Here is a 13064-nt window from a genome sequence, read left to right as displayed (position 1 = left end):
TGCTTTTTACATTCAGAATTTTTATCGTTGGTATACAATGAAGTAAATTTTACTGCTTACAAAGTAAAAAATAATTTACTTTTCATCGCAGTTGAAAAAATTTTGCAAAAAAAGCCCCTAGACGACAATGTACCGCTAGTTTACAGCACTAGCATCGTTTTTATAATTTTTATCCATTTTTATTTTTCTTTGTGCACGCAAAAAAAATATGGTAAAACAATTAAATATTTTACAACTATAATGCAGTGCTAAGTTAATTTTAGTAAATAAGATGAATGAACAATATTACGTTATCTGGAAAATTATACGAGTTGACCAGTTGACGAAATTTTTTACTACAGTTTGAATGCAAACATAATTTTCGCTAACGATATTTCGTCTCAACATTTGTACTTAACTAATTGAACTGACTTTTTTCTTTACGCGAGTCAGGTAGATGAACTACGAGATAAAAAAATCTTTGGTATGGTAATAAAATTACACGTGCACATGTTAACTTTTTGATGGATTTAGCATCTGGGACGAATAATTCGTAATGAAATTACTTGGAGCCCACTTTCTAAATCCGAATTAATAAATCTTCATCGTCTCAACAGTTGGAATTAGGCCACTGCTGTAATGAATGAATGAATTATTTTCTTCACTGTCCAGTCATTAACTTGTCAGCGCACTATACGCTTCTCATTTCTCATTGTAAATTAGTGGCTCTAACTATAGATTACCGGATTACGATTCACCAGAACTAATGTTAATAGAAAATTAGTGATACAACTTTTACTGATTAACCTTTACAGAGTACGCGTACGTTTTACCTGCAAACAAATAAGCATATTATAAATTGTATTAAAAATTTACTATCTGCAATGAAATGAATCGGTATTTCCTTGGTTTCAAATATTGATATAACTTTGCTCAGCCCTGCCTGATTGTACGTTAAATATTACTATTTCGATAAATAAGGGATGGTTTCAAATGGGCTTGAATAAAAAATGTTGCTATTAAAACTGGCCCTGTACAAATTTCACATCACAGACGTTTGAAAGAAAAGTTCGGCGCAAATAGCCGAATTTCATTAATTAAATCCCTCTACGGTCTAGACGCGGCGTTGAAAAAACAAAATAAATATACTCACGAAAAGGGTGGCATGGCGCAGCCCGGGCATTCGCCTCCACCTGATATCACACATCCGCCGGGATATATTATCCTTAACGAGCATCAACTCTCCTCGAAAAAAAAAAAAAAAAAAAAAAAAAAAAAAAAAAAAAAAAAAAAAAAAAACGACGAACAAGAGACGCGCGACACGAAAATTACAAAGCCGCACATGCACGCGTCCAAACTTAATGAAACAGCAATTATTCAAAGCACCAGACAAAGCTCAGCGTACGTATATACTCTCTCTGGCATCTAAATCTGCAGTGGTGCACCAGTGGGCGCGGAGACGGGGAAATATAGTTCAAGTGGGCGAGAGGTTATAACCATACCAACGCCACTATTTCCACGCATATAATATGTACTTATTCCCTCGACGACGCAAATAACCATACAGAGCCCGAAATGCACGTACAAACGAGTGGCTGCGCGTGTTTTTTGGGGTCGCGAGTCCTCTTGCGTGACGTTGGAAGGAATAAAAAAAACAAAAAAAAAACAAAAAAAAAAGGGTGCACACGTGAAAAACATAGCCGTGCGGAGCGCGAAAGTATAGGCATCCAACGTATATCCACATACGCGCACGTATTATAGGTCGGACAGATGCGCGCGGGTTATTACTCTTGTAATTGCTACCGGCTGAAATTGTCAGCTCGTAAAAGCGAACAGGGCCTATGTGTACGAGGTGATTTTTACTTCTGTCGCGTTTGGCTTTTTTTTTTTTTTTTCCCTCTCTCCCTGTTGCCGTGTGGCACGAAAACGCGAGAAGAGTTTTGCGCGGTGCGCACTTGGTAAATTCTTACATTTGCTCCGCGAATTTTCCATCTCTCGCGCGCGAGCGGGTTTGCCTCTTTTTTTCTTTTACATTTCATCTTATCACCCACGAAGATGTTAATACGTTGATTTACGACCATCCGCGGGTGTTTTGTTTGTTTATTTATCAGTCACCAAGCACCTATAAGATACCGATCGATAAGACGTTGCGCTTCTCGGTGATACGGCCGAGTTTTTACGTGCTTGCAGATAAAAAAGAAAAGAGGGAAAAACAAGTATCAGCACTAGTTTGCGAAAGCATCGATCGCACGCGTGAACCACGTTACAACACTCGATGCATGTATCTTGATCGAGAGTCCACTCGAGCGCGCTCCTGCACCGCCAATTAAATGATTGCCAAAAATCAATGTATGTATATATGCTGCTCGGTTATTCCACCTCCACCACAAAAGAGTGATGCTTTGAACATTTATGCGTGTTTAATCGGCGAGATCCGAGGGATGCGTGGATTTCTGCGTGGGGTACCTGTATACACACACACGTGGTTATATTGGGTACATCGAAAAGCCGTACTCATTCGCGCTCACCGGCGCGTGCACTCGACCTACATGTCGGATACGCTTAAGCGCTCTAATTGCGTTGCAGCTGCATACGTATAGGTACAACACGTATTTTCCTTTGCTTCTTCCATCCGCCAATCATCCGGAAGCTGGTTTCAATATACCACTTGCCATTACTTCCCTTTTTCCACATCGTCTCTTTTCTTTCATCCTTTTTTTTTTTCCTCGCAATTCGCACTTTTCCGCATTTACATAGCACCAGCTCTTTGGCCGTATAGGAGCGTTTGACGCGAGCGCGCGAGTTTCATTAATTTCGGAGGTTGTCCCTCTTTTTTTTTTTTTTTTTTTCTTTCTGCGCTCCTACAAATTTCATTTCGCGTCGTCGCTCCGTACACGCGCGCGCAAAAGGCCTTTTAAGCCGAGAGCGATTTCATGATTGCGTTTGCGCGATTTAATATGCTGCAGACATCAAAAGAGAGGCCCTTACTTTTAACCCCTCGCGTGTGCCTTTTATTTAACCTTTCGCTCGGAGGATTTTTTTTCCTCCACCGCGACAAGAACAAACAATATTTACAATCCGCGCCACCGCGACGCGATGCGTTCCACAACGTACATTACATTGTATTTCGATTAACCTGGCGATGATTAAAGCTTTCGTTGTAATCCTCCCTGCAACCGATAAGCGCAATTTCCTCGGCGGGAGACGCTCGAGCTATGTACAAACGCGTCAAGAATCACAAGAGAGCGTACATAATAGGGTTTACTCCAGTGCTCGTTGCAACTACTCGAGACGCTCCGGCGAGGTTATTTATATCGGAACGGACGCTCCTAAGCGGATTTTCGAGATTCTTCCCTCGAGAGAGTCACTACCGAGGTCCCGTCTCTCTCTCTCTCCCTTAACTTGTTGAGCCAATTTTTCCATAGTGCCTCTCTGCATATACGTAAGAAATCCCATCGAGTACCCTTCACTGGTATATATATGTACACGGTGCTTCAACGACGAGCTTATCTCCGAAGCAGAGCTTTTAACGAACCTTCGTCGTCGTCCGTTCAAACATATAGTGGGAGAAAACAACCGAATCCCGCGAAAGCAAGCAAACACCGTCAGTCCAATTTTCTGATATCCACGAGGAGGAAACCATCCGTCCGTCAAACGCGAAAAAGCTCTCTCGTGTGTGCTTTCACCGCTCCCTCGGCACCGGGAAGCCTCTGCGCGCATGTACATATGCTTCTTCTTCTGCTCTCGGGGCATTAATTTTCCCGGCGAAACGCGCCGTTCGCTCTTGCGAAACAAGCCCCCGAAGCGGCGAGACTAGGGTTTATACGCGTACAAGCTCCAACACCCCCGAGGGGGGAGAGTCGCGGTGATGGAAAAACAGCACCGGACCGGAAGAAGCTGCTCACCGCGCGAAGTATACGTGTTTCGGGAAAACAGAGCCTACTACTCTCGCGTGTGTATAGGTACGTAATTTATATATATATATATACGCGAATAGCGAAAAATGTGGGTTAGAAGAGCGCTACGTACTCTGTCACGCCTCGCATGTAAGCGCATCGGGGAACGTCGTGGATATATTTATATGCACCTACAAATTTTTTTCTCTCCCGCACGAGTGTAGCTGGTTTGTGCATGGCTGGGAGCTGTTTTTTGTGTACGAGCAAACGTGTTTGGCTGCAAACTTTGAATTAAAAAAAAAACACTTTTTCATTGCTTTTGACAAAACATCGCATTTTTTTTTAATTTATACTTGCACTGTAGGTATACCAATAACTTCCTCTTAGTGAGCATATAGGTATACACCGAAAAACACACGCAAGACTTTGGTAACAATTATTTTTAGAGCGCGTTGAAGGAAAAAAAAAAAAAAAAAAAAAAAAAAAAGTATTTGGATGACCGAGTTTCATCGGGCCTATAGAAGAGTAATGCGTTGATGTGTCTCTCGTGTTTCTCAATGCGTATGTATACGGAGCATACGGGTGGTAAGTTCTGCCTCCCCAGCCCGTGTAAGAGGCAAAAAATAGCTCAAAATGTCCCAAGGACGATAAGTCGATGGCACCTTGTACCCCTCCAGAAAGCATTAAAAGTCTTCACTTCTTCCCCCCTCCCTCCACTCCTTGCCCTCTCGGTTGAAGCAACCCTTCGCTTGCAACAGTCAATCACGAGATTCGTAGGTACACACTTGCGCGAACTTGCCATCGTCGAATGAATCGCTAATGAATTACACACGTAGCTCGACGCGGAGCTTTTCCTCCCTCGCACGCGCATCTACACATATACATAAGCCGCTACCCCCTCGAGACGAATACGAATCGCAGAGCGGATTGATTCGTATCTACACGCCAAGGAGTGTATACATAGCAGGAGACCGACGTGGAAGGATAAGAAGAAGAAGAAGAAGAAGGGGATTTACCCGGGGAGATGGAAATTGATTGATAATAAAAATTGATGGGTCCTGCTCGCCACGTGTCGGTCTTCTTTCCTTACATGCCTGATGTGTACCGTATATGTGTACGTCTGAATAACACGAAGGGGCTGGTTAAACGAAAGGCGACGTATACATACATCTCTGTAATGGAGGGTCCTGATTTTCTCAATAACCCACACTGCGTATAATGCATATACTTTTCTATTACTTGCGTATGTAAGTGTATCGTGGATGATATTGCGAGAGAAAGAATGGCGCGTGTCGATGCCACAGGGATAGAGAGAGAGTGTGTGTATTTAGTGTATATAATACATGCACTTGTGCGCTGTGGCAAAGTTTTTCCTAGCGGCCGACTCGTCGTTGGGCACACATATTATGCGGGCTGCTGCTAAAGTGCTCTTTTGTTTCAGCTCGTGGGTTTTTTTTTCGTAGTTGTTGTTTTTGTTGTTAAACAAGTTTACTGGCTCCCTCTGCTCTGTATATCTATAGTCTGGGCTGTTGTTTTGTGTTTGGGAAGCCGGCAGTGGTTAAATATTTGAGCAAGGGGATTAAGGACGGTCCCTCTCTCTCACACGCACGGCCATGCCACGTTTTTTTTTTTTTGTTTTTTTTCGGTAAAATATTAATGCCCTTTTTTTGTTATTCTTTTGCGCAAAGTGCGTAAAATTTATATGGATCGTGCATAAGTGTTTGGTAATCCAAGTGCACCTTTATCTGTATAATTATACGCGTTTTAAGGGCACGATTCATTATTCACATGTAAAACGCCTTATTTCAACGCATTTAAGGTGCGTATAGTATGAATCACGTGCTTAAAACATATTAAAACAACACGCCTACAAGCGTGTGAAAAATATTATACAGATTTTATTCACGTAAGTGCGTATAATCTAGCCAATGCTCGAGTATAGTACTGTATTTTTATTTATTTTTTTTTTTTTTCTACATAGACCGAGGGAACAAAAGAGTTACGTATAGGCAGAGGGGTATACGGGTGTGCCTGTAATTGTTTCGCTAGAAAAAATAAAATCAGCCTCTCCGCTGATCCCATTTCGATTCAGAGGTGGGATGAAACGCAACGACAGCCGCGCGAATAGTAATACGCAACAATCGTATCCTCGACAAATCTGTTACGGACAACAGCTGCGGGCCGCTGCCGATGCTGCGTGTATATGATACTTTTTTTTTCTGCGAACAAAAGAGGGATAAGTACGTAGTACCCTTTGAACGCAAGGAGAAGGAAAAAAAGGAGGAGAGCCCCATGCAACAATAACAACAAAAACAGTGACACGCAAATGAAAGAGGAGAAGAAGAAGAAGTACACAAGCTTCCGCGCAAGGGCAAAGCATATACGAAAGAGGGAGGAAAAAAAAAAAAATAAAAGAAAGCTGGAGCGAGAAGAAAGAAACGCGTACAGCGTGTAGACCTATATCTATACGTACACACACCCCGCGTGATCGTGGAAAAGAGTGTACGTGTTTCACGAGGATTTACCGCTCACTTAGGGTACCCTCCTCCCACATATACACCTATATTCCTGAAAGATGCAAGGCTTCTTCTCCTTCTTCCGTAGTCCTCGGCCTAATCAATTATAGTTACCTGCGCTCGTCCACCTGATATACCCCTCTTCTTTCTTTCTCTTTCCTCGTAATTCACAGTCGCGCGGGTAAACGCGCAAAAACGTCCACTTCCAGGTTGTCCACGTGGGCTCATAACCAGGAGTCTCCGTCAAAGAGGAAATTTTCGCGGCGACGGTCCACGGATAAGCGTCCAAAGGCACCGCACCTTCACCTGTACAGACGTGAGCTCTTTTGTGCGCGCTCCCGGGATAAGTGCATAACGAGACCCTACAGCCCGAAAAAAAGGGGGGTGCCGGCACACACGATACACGAAGCAAGACTGCTCTCTCGCGTTTATATATTATAGCGCTGCTCAAAGAGTCACGGGTCGGTGTATCTCCTTTCACGATTAGACGGGGGGGGGCGAGCTCGTAAAAATTGGAGCTTACACTGTATGAAAACCCCTGCCTTATCTAGCGAATCGCGAGGTAGATCGGGGCCGTCCGATACCAGCGGAAGGAGCGTTTTTTTTTTTTTTTTTCCTCGCCTCTCCTCCGCTCTCTCGTGCATCTCAAGCTGATGGGAAATTAAACAGCCCGATGCCCCGGTTAACCAGCGCGATACGATGGTGTGGTAAGGTTGCCGCGTCACGTAACTCGTTACGAAATGTGTGTGTATATATGTACGAGCTCCCGGGACCGTATACATTATAGTCACCGACAATAACTCCCGTGTATTGTATTTATATGGGGAGAGCAAGAAGAGACGTTTTCCACACACTCGAAGCCATTTGTCTTCTTAACTCGCTCGCGTACTTGTTCCGAGTCGCATTGCTCGTTAACGACGGATTTTTTTTTTTTTTTTTTTTTTCGAGGGGCGGCGTAGAGAGATTATTTAGGTGTACCGCGACGCGACAAAGATAGTTTTGTGTATAGCAAAGGCCACAGAGCTCTCCGAATAGGCGCTTGGGAAACGCGTACTTTGTGCTGTACATATCGGGAGATGAAAGCTTTGGACGGGAAAGGAGAGACACACGCGGGGTGGAAAAACAAAAATATTGAGATATGATGGATTGTCATTGTCTACCCTCTTGGCTTTGGTGTATGTACACCACTTACAAATATTAATACACGGAGGTATACAGCACAGTCATTTCCCCATTTTTGTCTCTGATAATACGTGTGCTGCTCCAATTTTTATTTATTCTTTTTTTTTTTTTTTTTTTTTTTTCATCAAAGAACGTATTCATATTTCTCTCAAATTGGAGACTCGAGCAAAAATTATGAAGGGGTGGAGGGGAGGTGTATACTTAAACATCTTTTTACTAAACGAAAACACTATCAATATCCCTAGAGGCGCACTAAAGAGGGAGGGAAAATTCACAGGCACGCGCTCCTATTATCAGCAGACCATTTTATCACAGTAGCAGTACAGAGGAGCCCTGCAGGGATCGAGGGAGTCTTAAATCGCGGTAATTCGTGTTTTAGAGGTACATATATACATTCATACGCAGCAGTCCAAAGAAGAGGAGTGGCTGTACAGATAGCGGGGAAGAAAAAAAAGAGGAAAGACGCGCAGTAGAGCCCAGGGTAAGTACCTATATATACACATTCGCGGGTCGTCCACTGCGCTCGCAGACACGCAAAGGAGGGCTGTATCGTCGTTTGCACTATTACATAGGAGCTCCTTCTCGCCAATGCGGCACACGACCCTTTGTTTGCCTCCCCTCGTTTCTCATTCGCTTTCCCTTCCTCCTCTGTCCTTATACGTACATATATACATATTGGAGCTCCGCGAGATACCCAAAGTGTTCTTGATATTGTCTTGCTTTTTGGGACAATGGGACGAGACAGGATGTATATATATATACGACGAGGAAGCTTTTAGATAGCGCCAAAATGTACAAGCCTCCGTAGTGTCGGGTTTTGTTGTTAGTCTTGAGGATTTATTCTTCATTTATTTTAGTGAAAATCCACTCCCTCCATACATATTAAACTTTTCATAAATAATCCTTATGATATATATATACCTAACATAATCGAACGAAGCGGGTTGGTATTTGTTACGTGTTGAACGATTTTATTTTAACTGCGGTTCCACGCGATTCTTTATCGAAAATATAGTTATTCTTTGCACGTTTTTGGGATTAACATTCAAACCGACGACTCATACAGATTATTAATGACAGAACACTCGTGTACCAACAAAGTAAACATTTCTTCCTTCGACATTATTCGAGACGAACAGTACAAGATTGTTATGAATCTTGACTTCATAGTCTCTCAACTCTCGTGTACATACAAATGTGTGTACTTTATGTATACGCGTGCACACTCATACATGTACACGTTGTGTTCCGAAATAGTGAGCTCCTCGTGCAAGTTGCCCATACGTATGGTGCAGTGGATGTCTCCTAACAATTCCTACACCCATGCGATATATATGTGTACTTATATATTGTATGCACATACGCCCAGCAGTGTATTGTAGTACATGCGCCAGGGGTGACGGGGCAACAGTGGGGACACCGAGGGATTTGATCCGATGTGGATAAATTACGGTGCTGTAGCTGCGTCGTTCTCGTGCCCTTTCAAATTTTGTATTTACAATTTTAATTTAATTAAATATATATAATGTATGTGCCCTCACGAATGTAATCAAAATTTACTGATTAATAGAGTCAAAGTGAAAATTGAAAAATTTCATACATATATGTATATATAACTAATGTATGTGCGCGGAAAATTCGTCGAATTGCGAGCTGTGTTAATTGACATGGTGTGTGCTTGCGACTGCTTTTGACGGGGAACAGATTAATGTTGGACTCTCGTCAATTAAATTGATTTGTGATTTGAAAACTGCGCATTTTACCTACAGTGAAAAGTAATCCCCTCATGTTATACCTTTGAAACTTTTATTTTCCAATACTATATTAATTATACACATTGGTGCGTGGTCGGTTCGTGCAATTTTTTTATTATAAGTTGATGAATAATCAATTAAAATTTCAATACCACCGAAGCTTACAATACACTACTGTCAAGTTAAATGAGTTTCGTAACTGAAAAAAAAAAAAAAGAAAAATGCCTTTGCTCACCCTTTGAAATTTATTTTAATTAAAATCCTAGCAACAGACTGCAACGACGTCTACTCAAAGTTAATTTCATCGACTGTTTTTTTAGCGTCTTCGTGAATAAATGGCATAATTATCGAAATTCCATATTTTTTCTACCACTCGTGCACACCGTACTCTCTAAATTTGAAATAGTGAATAACCACTATTTTAAAGTCAATATTGCGTGTTGCTACAATTGATCGACCGACTTTACACTTATCGCAAACTGTACCGATGTCGCATTACAAATATACATGTATAGTGGCCACATATTTGACACGATTTTTTTTTTTTTTATGGAAGTTCGAGCCTCCGAAATACATCCGTACGCGCATGGATTTCGAAAGTTTCGGAAACACGAAAATCCACTTTTGTAGGAAGATCAGCGTATCTTGTAAACTTCGGAGCGAAGAATCTTTGCGCACTTTCGCGCTCGAACGTGGCAAAACCAGGTCGCGCGTATACCTACGTAATAATAATATATGTATACGCGTGTAGTCAGTATCGCGAAAAAAAGCTTTGATAGTATACGCGTCAAATTTCACCCGATGTACATCCTATGCGTAGAAGCTCAGATTTTCTATGCAGGCAATCCAGGACGCACAGTAGGTACTTCAACCTGTACATTTGTATTCTCAACAACATTAAAGTCACCCACGCGGTATAATCGCTTTTTTGCCCCGGTTCACATCATATCACTGTAAAATCGAATTGTGTTGGAAAACAACTCGTTTAAAGTGTGCAATCGAAATTTCTGTCTTTTTTTTTTTTTTTTTTTTTTTTTTTTTTTTTCTTGTAAAATGCATTACAGTAGTCTTGATAGACTTTTTAAAAAGAATAACGAAATCGATGCTTCGTGAACTATATTTCACCTAGTCTATTCCAACGGTTGTCATAAGAAGCACGTAGAGATTAAAATATTTCTGTCACACGCTTGTAACCACTTGGTGCATTTGGTTGTCCTTAAAGTTCTTATCCACGCCACCACGATTATGTGTTTATAAAAAACAAAAATATCAACTACACGCTTTTACAATGTGTGTAATGTAACCCCCTTGGATTTAGAATGATGATATCGAGATATATTTCTTGAGGCTCCGAGATACGTATAATATATTACACCTTCGATGCTGAAAACGAGAGACCCGCGTTCCTTGGGTTTATAGTCTTCTAAACTTCATCTCGCACGTTCTTATATGATATGTATACGCTCAATGCGATATTCATACAGGGTGGGGTCCGAAATAACGACAGTTCACTTCAATTTTGCAGTAAAACTATGAATGTTCATTTCAGCCAATCACGAAGCAGTATAAGAAGAAAATCAAAGTAAACTGCCTTATGATTGGCTGTCGAAATAACGAACAGTCGCTGCACTGAGCTATCGTTGTCGTCGGAATACACGTTGCTGAAATGAGCATTCATAGTTTTACTGCAACATTGAAGTGAACTGTCATTATTTCGGACCCCACCCTTCATACACCGAATAAGGGGGTAGGGGCACGCTGTTTTTACATACATGTACTTATACATCGGTCAGTCTACAACCCAATAACCGACAGTCGCTCGAAATGTATGTATACCCGTGCATTGCCCACGCATCCGTATAGAGCTGCAGCTCGAAAAAAAAAGCGCAAGGGATCACGGACCGCCGAGGCGAAATTTGATACAGCACAGTTGTACTTCATCGTCCACCTCTCCCCCTGCTCTTTTCTTTCTCAGCATCTCCTTCGCGAACCGTCCCTTCGTTTTCCTTCTCTCCTCCTTTTTGAGCGCGCATCACGTTCTCCGAGAGTGTCCGTGCAATCATTAACCCTTTCCCCCCTGTTGGTGCGCCGCTGCACACTGCAACTGGCGACCTCGAAACCGAGGGCTTCACGTTATTACTACTATATTATAATGTGCACGAGTCAGGGGCACACGAGGATACTATGGACGCCAAGTGCAGAGAAGAGGGAACTTTGGAAACACGCGCCCGCGAAATGGTGGTGTGTGTTGTGTTGTATATTATATGTCCACATCGGATTGACGCGTGAATATACGATACTTTTGAGAAAGAGAGAGATTGTTTTTTTATTCGGTCGGACAAAAAAAAAAAAAAGGTGTAGTCGCGCGTTGCGAGAGATATATCTTGTTACAGCGCCGTAATTAGCGCGCGTGCACACGATGGATTCGGCAGAGGGAAGCTTTTCAATGCGACCGTCTCAATTTACACTTTCGAGTATAATAATATCATATACATATAAGTATGATGGCTTGCGTCGGGAGTTTTGTGCAATTTGGATACCATTGCGCGGGTAACTTTCATTCGTCTTCTTACGAAACACACGCCGTGCCAACAAAATCTCTCTCTCTCTCTCTCTGTTTGTTTTCACGAGTGTAAGTGCACTTCCTCAATCCGCGGTCGCTATAATGTGTACCCTTGTATCGATTGTACACCGGGTATATAATACCTATAGTATCCAAGATTCACCTGCCGATTAAAAGCACCGAGCGAGAAAAAAAAAGGGTAATAGACTGCACGTAAGCCTTTAAACGCGCGTGCCTCGTAAGCTCTTTCACGCTCGCTCGCGTGTGAGAGGGAGACAGCCGCGCCCCGTTGCCTCCGATGCTCTCGTGCAGTGCGCAATCTCTTTACCGCGGCTTATGGCGAAGATTAGCGCGCTAAAAATCGCCCTCTGTTATACATACTTGCGTTGAGTGATATTACTTTGCTTTGCTACCAAAAAAAAAGGGGGTGTGTTTTTTCACGATTCAACGAAATTCAGCCGTGACAATCGGCGTTGTACACCCCTTCGGGGAACACCCGGAAAACAAGTGCGGGGCGCGCCCATCTGCGACGTGTTGTTTGTACAGTGCAGTGCGCAAACGGACGCAGAGAAGTAAAAAAAAAAAAAAAAAAAATACAGCATCCCCATGAGCAACGCATCGAATCTACATCGCAGAGGGAGGGGCAATGATAAGTATATATATTATACGGGGAGACGCCGCGCGAACAAGTGAAACAGAAAGGAAAAAAAAAGATAGGTACGAACGATTGGGCGTATGGGTTTTGTTACACCATTACCCTAGAGACGACTCCGGAGACGGAGAGCATAGATGCACGGTGATATTGGAAAAGACACGTTATACTTTACCCCCGCATATATATATATAAAGCAGGGGCGAGGGGGATAAAAGCACGATGAAAATGCAAAGTCTCGCGTGCATGCAACCCAGGGGGGGTGGTTGTGCGACACCCTCGTTTTACTCCCCCTGTATACGCGGAATGACTTTGTCCGCGCGCCATCATGCCCCCCTTCTTCTTCTTCTTCATCTTCTACGAGCGAAATGCCATTAAACCAGGGATTATCGAGCAGCTATCGCTATGATTGCTTCTCTCTCTCTCTCTCGTAGCTGCTGCTGTTACTTTCGTAACAATAATATATTTCACTGCAGTACGCCAGTATGGTAGTCCATCTCGCTTTTATTTTTTCATTCCGCC

At 42.6% G+C, this 13064-nt stretch overlaps 1 protein-coding gene across 4 annotated transcripts in view; it reads left to right on the top strand.

Moving 5' to 3' along the window:
• The window catches only part of fra (neogenin protein frazzled), a 111320-nt gene that overhangs the window by 78218 nt on the left and 20038 nt on the right, over window positions 1-13064 (top strand). The window lies entirely within an intron of this gene.

The sequence above is a fragment of the Copidosoma floridanum genome, unplaced genomic scaffold, assembly GCF_036245765.1.
Source record: "Copidosoma floridanum isolate Cflo_tuat_1 unplaced genomic scaffold, Cflo_Japanese_pri ptg000040l, whole genome shotgun sequence".
NCBI lineage: Eukaryota > Metazoa > Arthropoda > Insecta > Hymenoptera > Encyrtidae > Copidosoma > Copidosoma floridanum.
The sequence above is the reverse complement of the archived record's forward strand: the minus strand, read 5'-3'. Positions and strand labels throughout refer to the sequence as shown.